Source organism: Glandiceps talaboti, chromosome 2 (assembly GCF_964340395.1).
Source record: "Glandiceps talaboti chromosome 2, keGlaTala1.1, whole genome shotgun sequence".
NCBI classification, from domain to species: Eukaryota; Metazoa; Hemichordata; class Enteropneusta; family Spengelidae; genus Glandiceps; species Glandiceps talaboti.
The window spans coordinates 10,908,947-10,916,411 of record NC_135550.1 but is presented as its reverse complement, the minus strand read 5'-3'; positions in this window follow the sequence as shown (position 1 = coordinate 10,916,411).

Sequence of the window (7,465 nt, the reverse complement as noted above, 5' to 3'; positions counted from 1 at the left end):
TATACATGAATATAAATCAAATATATACATAAATGAAGCCCAACAAATAACTGCCCAATAATACCAGAACTACATGAAGACAACAGCCTAACCTTGGTTTTTATATGTTGTTGAAATAGTGACACACACACACACACACACACACACACACACACACACACACACACACAATTTTATACTACATTACTACATGTATTTGTACTATTCACCCATAAACTGATTTTACCATAAAACTCTCAAATGTTCATCTATACCAAATCCCCAAATACAGATCACTGTAAAACCACAACACTCTCACCACTTTCTGTTGTTGTTTTTCCTGTCTTCTTCTTAATGTTTTCTTGACATTCTTCGCTGGTATTATAGTCATCATCTGTGCCAGAATGTTCAACTTCAATCATTGACGATATTTCTGCAGTACTACTGCAGTCATCCAAAGTACATGACTCATTTAATTCTGTTGAGCGCTCGGACAATGACAGGCTTTCAGTTATTTCTGTTGAGTGCTCTGACAACGGCACACCTACTGCCGATGAACAAATCATGTCACCATCATCCAACTCCCCTGAAGTACATGTATTATCAAGAGTTAGATTTTCTGAGGATTCAGTAACTGTCGCGTGGACACAGTTGTCTGACACACATTCAATGTCTTGTTCAGAGGAGTCCGCACCATTTTCATGATTTTTATATCCAGTCTGTTTGCTTTTGCTCATTTCCTCAGTTTGGTGTTCTTTGGTTCTGATTTCTTGGTGGAGTTTCACCCTACGATGAGGTTCCACTGATTTTGCTGAAAGTGTTGGACTAAGTCTATTCAAGTAACCTGCATAACCAGGATGAATTGAATGTTGTACAGAGTGATGGGTGTTTTTTAGTGGTGTTTCCGGAACAACATCTTCCTCCATTCTGTAGCCACTGTATTTGTTGTTATTACTCTGTGGCAAGTCAATGTGAGCACCTTTCAACTCTGTTGTATGTTGCATCATATGAGTTTTCTTCTCCCTGACACCAGTATCCTCATTACAGATCTGTTTTGCTGTAGACCTATTTTGTGATTCAGCTAACTTTTTTTTCATCTTCTTAATCCATGCAACCTGTGGTGATGGTGACACAAGCTTCCTAGGAGTGACTTGCTGCTCCTGCATTAGCCTTGCTCTCTTTATAAGTTCCTGGAAACAGAACAGAAAGTGTATCGTCTGATAATACTATGCATCGACAAATAAATCGCCACTGATATTCACAAACTGGCCCTTACAATGACCACAATTCTAAACTAACAAACTAGATGAATTATTCAAACTTTACGTTTGAAATACACAAGTTGAATTTCTTTTAGATCGCGCTGTATACAATTACGAGTTGAAACTGTTTATCAAAATTCTACATACAAAGCCACTGGAATTTGTCAGTCTCACAAAGAACACCCTGATCGCATATATCAAAAACTCAATAATAGTTATTTGGTGAATTGAATTGTTTGTACATTACCCATTTCATCTATCAAACTGATGAAATTCTTAGCCAAAGTAACTGTATTTGCACATAAAAAATGGCAAGAGAAATTATCTGGCATTTCTTTTCATGAAAACTTGAATATAATGGGTCAAAACAAACATCAAGCCAACGCCGGTTATTTACCTGTAATTTTTCCATGTTGTATTCCCACTATCACCATACAATGTACAATGTAACTCAGTGAAGTCTGGAAAACATGATAAAGGTATTAGATAATAAACCATCAGTCAATCCCTATTACACTTACTAGGTATGTAAAAGTATGTGATTGGCACCTGTAAGTGTAACATCTGAACATAAATACATCAACAAAGCTGGTGTGGATGATACAAAACATTGAAGTGAACACAGATAATGTAGTTGCTCTGTGAAATTTGTCATTTGGTGTATGACAAATACACACAGCATGCAGCAGAGTTGATACCAAACTTATTATTTCTAGTCTTACAAAGATTACTATTTTATTTATTACAAAGTTCATCTAATAATAATTCCATCTTGTCTAATTCGAAATAAATACTCTTCTTTAGACAAACCTGTTTCATTTACATGAACAATCTTGTAACATTCCCCAGTATCTACATGTATGTAGTTCTTATTACAGTATCGTTATTACGTCCATTGACATTACCATGTAGACGGCATCCCTAGTGTCTATGTCAGTATGTGGTCTATATGACGAGTATATTGACCTTTTTTAAATATAATAACCAAAATGTCTTATTCATTTTTTCAGTATTTTTATTGGAGGAAACCAATCCCTGTGAAATCACCGTGGTTTGAGGTTAAAAAGAGTAAAATATAAAAAAAAATGGTGCTGAGTTTGGACATTTAAATATTAGCATGTTGTTGGAAGCCACACGAGACTGTTGTTTATGCGTTGGTGAACAAGCTAAAAATTAGTGGTAAAATTCGCACTTGAGCTTGATTATGCATATATTCAGTGCTACAATCGTGTTATTACTGCAGTGCTGTTATATCAGGAGGTGATGTGGCGCATGATATTTATGATTTAGACGATACGTTCACGTTAGAATGTTACAATACAGACTCGAATGGAAGATAAATAAACGACGCCGTGACAGTCAGACAACAACGAACGGGCCTTTGCCTATCCAGTCGTCGAAAGAAATAATCGAGACTAGTATTGTGGCAAGTGAATAATTCTAAGTACTTACTTTGTCACTCTTCAATCAATGGCAATCGAATCACTTTCAAAAAAGATAGTTGGGTGCACTGCATGCAGGCAACGCATTCGTTAGAAACTTTTGAGTTCGTATCTGGCCAAGCAAATTTCCCGGTCACGGTGTCACAAACGGATATTCAATGAAAGGGGGGTTTCTATTGGTCAATAGGATAATGGTAATTCAAGGGAAATTTTCAATATCCGGATTCCTTTTTACGCAATGACAATTTGAGGCGTAGATTTACACAGATTTTTTAAAGATGATAGTAACCTGATATGCGAAGAAAACACAGTTTTTATCACACATCACAGCTGAGTCGGGTGCACTACATGAATTTAATAGCCAATCAACGACAACCTTAGATGTGTTTACTTTGTATTGCACCACGGGAAAAGACAACCTTGCCAAGTATCCCTGATAGGAGGCGCTTGACACAATTTGGCTGCTGTGGATCGATGCAGCATGCAGAGACCAGTGACCGAGTGTTGACTGAGATGCTAGTAGTTGACTGTTTTCAGCATGTATGTGATACTGGTCAATCTTTGCATGGAAATCGCATATATGGCTGATATGCACATTTTACGCTTACAAATGGCAATATATATGCATTTTAAAACGATGTACAACTTGTCCTCTGTCGCATTCCCAAACAGCCAAGCTCCACAAGCTGTCAATAGGGGTGGACCATTTGATATCCTGGGGGGGGGGAGATTTCGGGGGGGGGGTGCCAAATGGATTTGCTTGAAAAATGTCTTGGCAGGGAAATGATGCACAGGTTCGAGTATACTGTTCAACCTGCTCATACCTCTCCAACCAGGACATTTGTCAAATCATGACAAACAGTTTCAAACACATGTCAGGGACCAGTCAGTTTCGTTAGCCTGTGGTACATATATATATTTGTTCTTGTCTCTGTTTCTTTCATAAATGGTTTAAATATTACTTCATGTAAGGGTTCAAACATAACTATACATAAAATTATACATATAATACATGTATTACCTAGCTACCACACTAGTTACAGAACATGCCATGTAAGTGTTTGGCTGTTTCACAATCAGTGCTTCACTTATCTTGCACTTTGGGGCAAAAGTGAACTTGAAGGTTTTGTAATGGTAATCTTCATACTATTGGATAGTTTATAAAAGAACTTAATCTAAATTGTTGTAGCCAGTATGAATTTGTCAGAAGGGATGATATACTTCCTATTTCAGACACATCGACACCACAACTCAAATTCAAGTTTCTATTGTACACTAGGTATGACCTCCTAAAGTGCTCTCACACATCAATAACTTTACTATACATGCAATATCAATGCCCCTATACCATTTTACAGGCCCACTTTTATAACATGGAAAACTTATTTAAAAAGTTATATTAACTTCAGCTTTTCGATGCTTGGCAATATATATCTCAGAGGCTATGAATAACCTAAAAATTGCCTAAATAGAAACAAAAAACTACAGATCTGGCAGGGGGACCCCTTGGACTCATCACCCCAGAGGCCACTCATACGTTAAACCAACAATAAGATTCACCAAAATTGGTAAAAAAAAAAAAAAAAAAACTTGAAAAGCTTCTAGGGGAGACCCCCTAGGACCCCCATAAGAGGTAGACATGTCCAAGCCTCAAATCAAAGTTCTTCCTTCCACCTCTTACTGTCAAGATGCTATGAAACTTTATTTAAAAAATGTTTCAACCATGTGTAGTTGCTTTTTACAATTGTTAGAGCTGTCTTGTAAAGCTTGCAAATTATTGACTGAAAGTGTCTGTTAATAGCCTGAAAATTGGCTTTAAGAGTAAAAATCCTCCAGGGCTTCTAGGGGATACCCCCTAGAACCCCCCTCCCCATAAGAGGTACACATGTTCCAGTTTCAAATCAAAGTTCTTTCCTCCACATCTGTCAAGATGCTATGGAACTTTATTTCAAAAATGTTTCAACCTTATGTAGTTGCTTTTTACATGTTAGAGCTGTCTTGTAAAGCTTGCAAATTATTGTCTGAAAGTGTCTGTGAATAGCCTAAACATTGCCTTTAGAAGTAAAAACCTCCAGGGCTTCTTCTTCTTCTGTGGAGTCATGATGGGTGAATGGTTAGCGTGACAGGTTGTAGGTTCGAGCCCTGTCGCTGCCTGCTGTTTGTTTCTGAGTGGCTAAAGTCCTTGGGCAAGATTTGAACCACGACTGTGCCTTAGTCAACCCAGCTGTATAATTGGGGACCTGGTAGGATGTAGGTTGCAATGTGAAGGCTTTAATCCTATGCGCTGAAATGGCTGCAATGGATTGTATGCTCCCCGGGGAGTTGAGGAAGACTAAAGGGCCGTTGTGCCGTTCTGATCCGAGCCAGGGGTAATAATTGTAAAGCGCTTTGAGCACGGTGTGGGAAAGCGCTATATAAGAACCCAACATTCATTCATTCTAGACCCCCTAGAACCCCCCCCCCCCCGTAAGAGGTAGACATTTTCCAGTCTCAAATCAAAGTTCTTTCCTTCCAAAGTTCTTAGTGTCAAGAAGCTATGAAACTTTATTTCAAAAATGTTTCAACCTCGCGTAGTTGCTTTTTACATGTTAGCTGTCTTGTAAAGTTTGTAAAAATTATTGTCTGAAAGTGTCTGTGAATAGCCTAAACATTGCCTTTAGAAGTAAAAATCCTCCAGGGCTTCTAGGGGGAGACCCCCTGGAACCCCCACCCATTCACACACACTCACTTCCCTCTACAGCTTACTGTCAGATGCTATGAAACTTTATTCACGGGGGTCAGTGACTTTTTGTTGGCCCAATGGGAAAAAACACTGACACCCCCCCCCCACTGTATTTTCAGTGTGTCATCATACCATGGCATAAAAACTGTCAATGATGTTTATTTAATTGAAAATCAAACTTGTATGAAATATGTTGTTTTCTAAATAAAATCTGTGTGTGATAGAACAGCATCTTTTTACTCTCGAGCTCTGTATTACCCTGTGCGAAAACCAAACAGAAAATTGTGGCAACAAATGTAGGTGTTCAACGTTGATTTAAAAAAATCCGGATATCTCAAAGAAGCAAAGAAAAAAAGTTGCCAGCATAGGCGAAGGTGAAAAAAATAATTCTCAGGCAAGCAGGTGGGAAAAAAAATAATGACTCTCCACCAATCTTCCAAGCCCCCCCCCAGGACATCCAATGGTCTACCCCTTAGGACTTGTTTGGCATGTGGAAAACAGTAAATTCTAACTCCACGCAGTTTTATAGCTAAATATGAGCCTTGGTTTGAAGGGATGTGTATTGTTTCTCTCGGAATTGTAGGCTCTGTTTGAAATAGTGCAGAGTGCAATTTACAAGAATTTTATGTTCTCACTGTACGGTAACGTTAACAAGTACAATCCGTGTAGCTCATAAAATGAGTCAACGTAAAATGTGACACCCCCCCCCCCCGAAGGGTTTCTAAAGTAAGACCCTGTACCCTCGTAATTACCGAAGGCTCCCTTAGCCTAGGGTAGATCTTTGGTTAATCTTTCTTATGTGTTATCAAATACACGAAATAAAATAATATGTTAGAAAATAGAGTTAGGGAGGGGTGAGATCAATAGTTCAATGTAGAATAAAAAAATTCTTTTAGTAAGGCCTCAGACCCCCCCCCCCCCCTTCTAACTAAATTGGCCAAAATTGAAACAGCACAATCGAAATCAGTATGTAGTAATACGTAGTGCTATAAATACAAAGCCGGTATATACATGTAGTAAAAAATAGTACTATAGCGAAAATTCCTCTATTTCTTAATTTGACGACATTATTAATTTAGGGGTACAAACAGATCCATAAAAAGTAAAACCGTTTTTGTAGGATGAATGCAGGATAAGAACTAAAATGGCTGAACCCCCCCCCCCCCCCACACACACACACACACACACACACACACACAAAGTAAAAGGATTTTGTTTGTTATCCCACATTGCACTATTGATCTCGCCCCCTATAAGCGATCACACTACTACCAACGTTATTATTCCTGGCAAACAAAAATCGTCATTTGCTTAATTAGTGAAGTGAGCTTAGACGTTTTCCTTCTTTCCTCATCTTTCCTCATCAGAATGTATACTTTCTCAAAATATATAATTCCTCATCAGAATGTATACTTTCTCAAAATATATAATTCCTCATCAGAATGTATACTTTCTCAAAATATATAATAGGGGTCTGTGCCTTAATATCATGCAGCTTACTACGTCTCTGAAATTGCAAAACTGGTGAATTGAACTAACGTTCCTCGGGACACGGGTCTTTATAAATGTGCATGCACCAAAATGTCTGTAATAATATTATATTTAATAGGGTTTGTTTTACCTTGGGTAAATATCCCCCCCCCCCCCACACACACACACACTCAGTAAATTTGGTCTATAGAATAACGATCTCCTTGACTCACCTTATTATAAACAAGGTCATGCAAAAATGCTGGTATTAAGGTGAATTTACATTTCAATGAGATGCACATTCCACCAACTTTGAATGGTCAAACATATGGTTTAGGCCGATAGCTTGATAAAAGGCTGAAAACTGCGGTCATGCATGCATGCCAATATATGGTTTGACTTTCTCGGTTTTTCGGCCAATATCAAAACAAAACATTGAACGTCAAGAACACATTATTTTTTTAGTTTATGGTATTACGTTAACATAATTAGTTTGAGAGTGATGACAGCAATTATACAGGCTATGTTATTTTTGTTTAGATCGACGTACTACTGTCACGATGTCCATGTATACCTGGTACCAATTATAC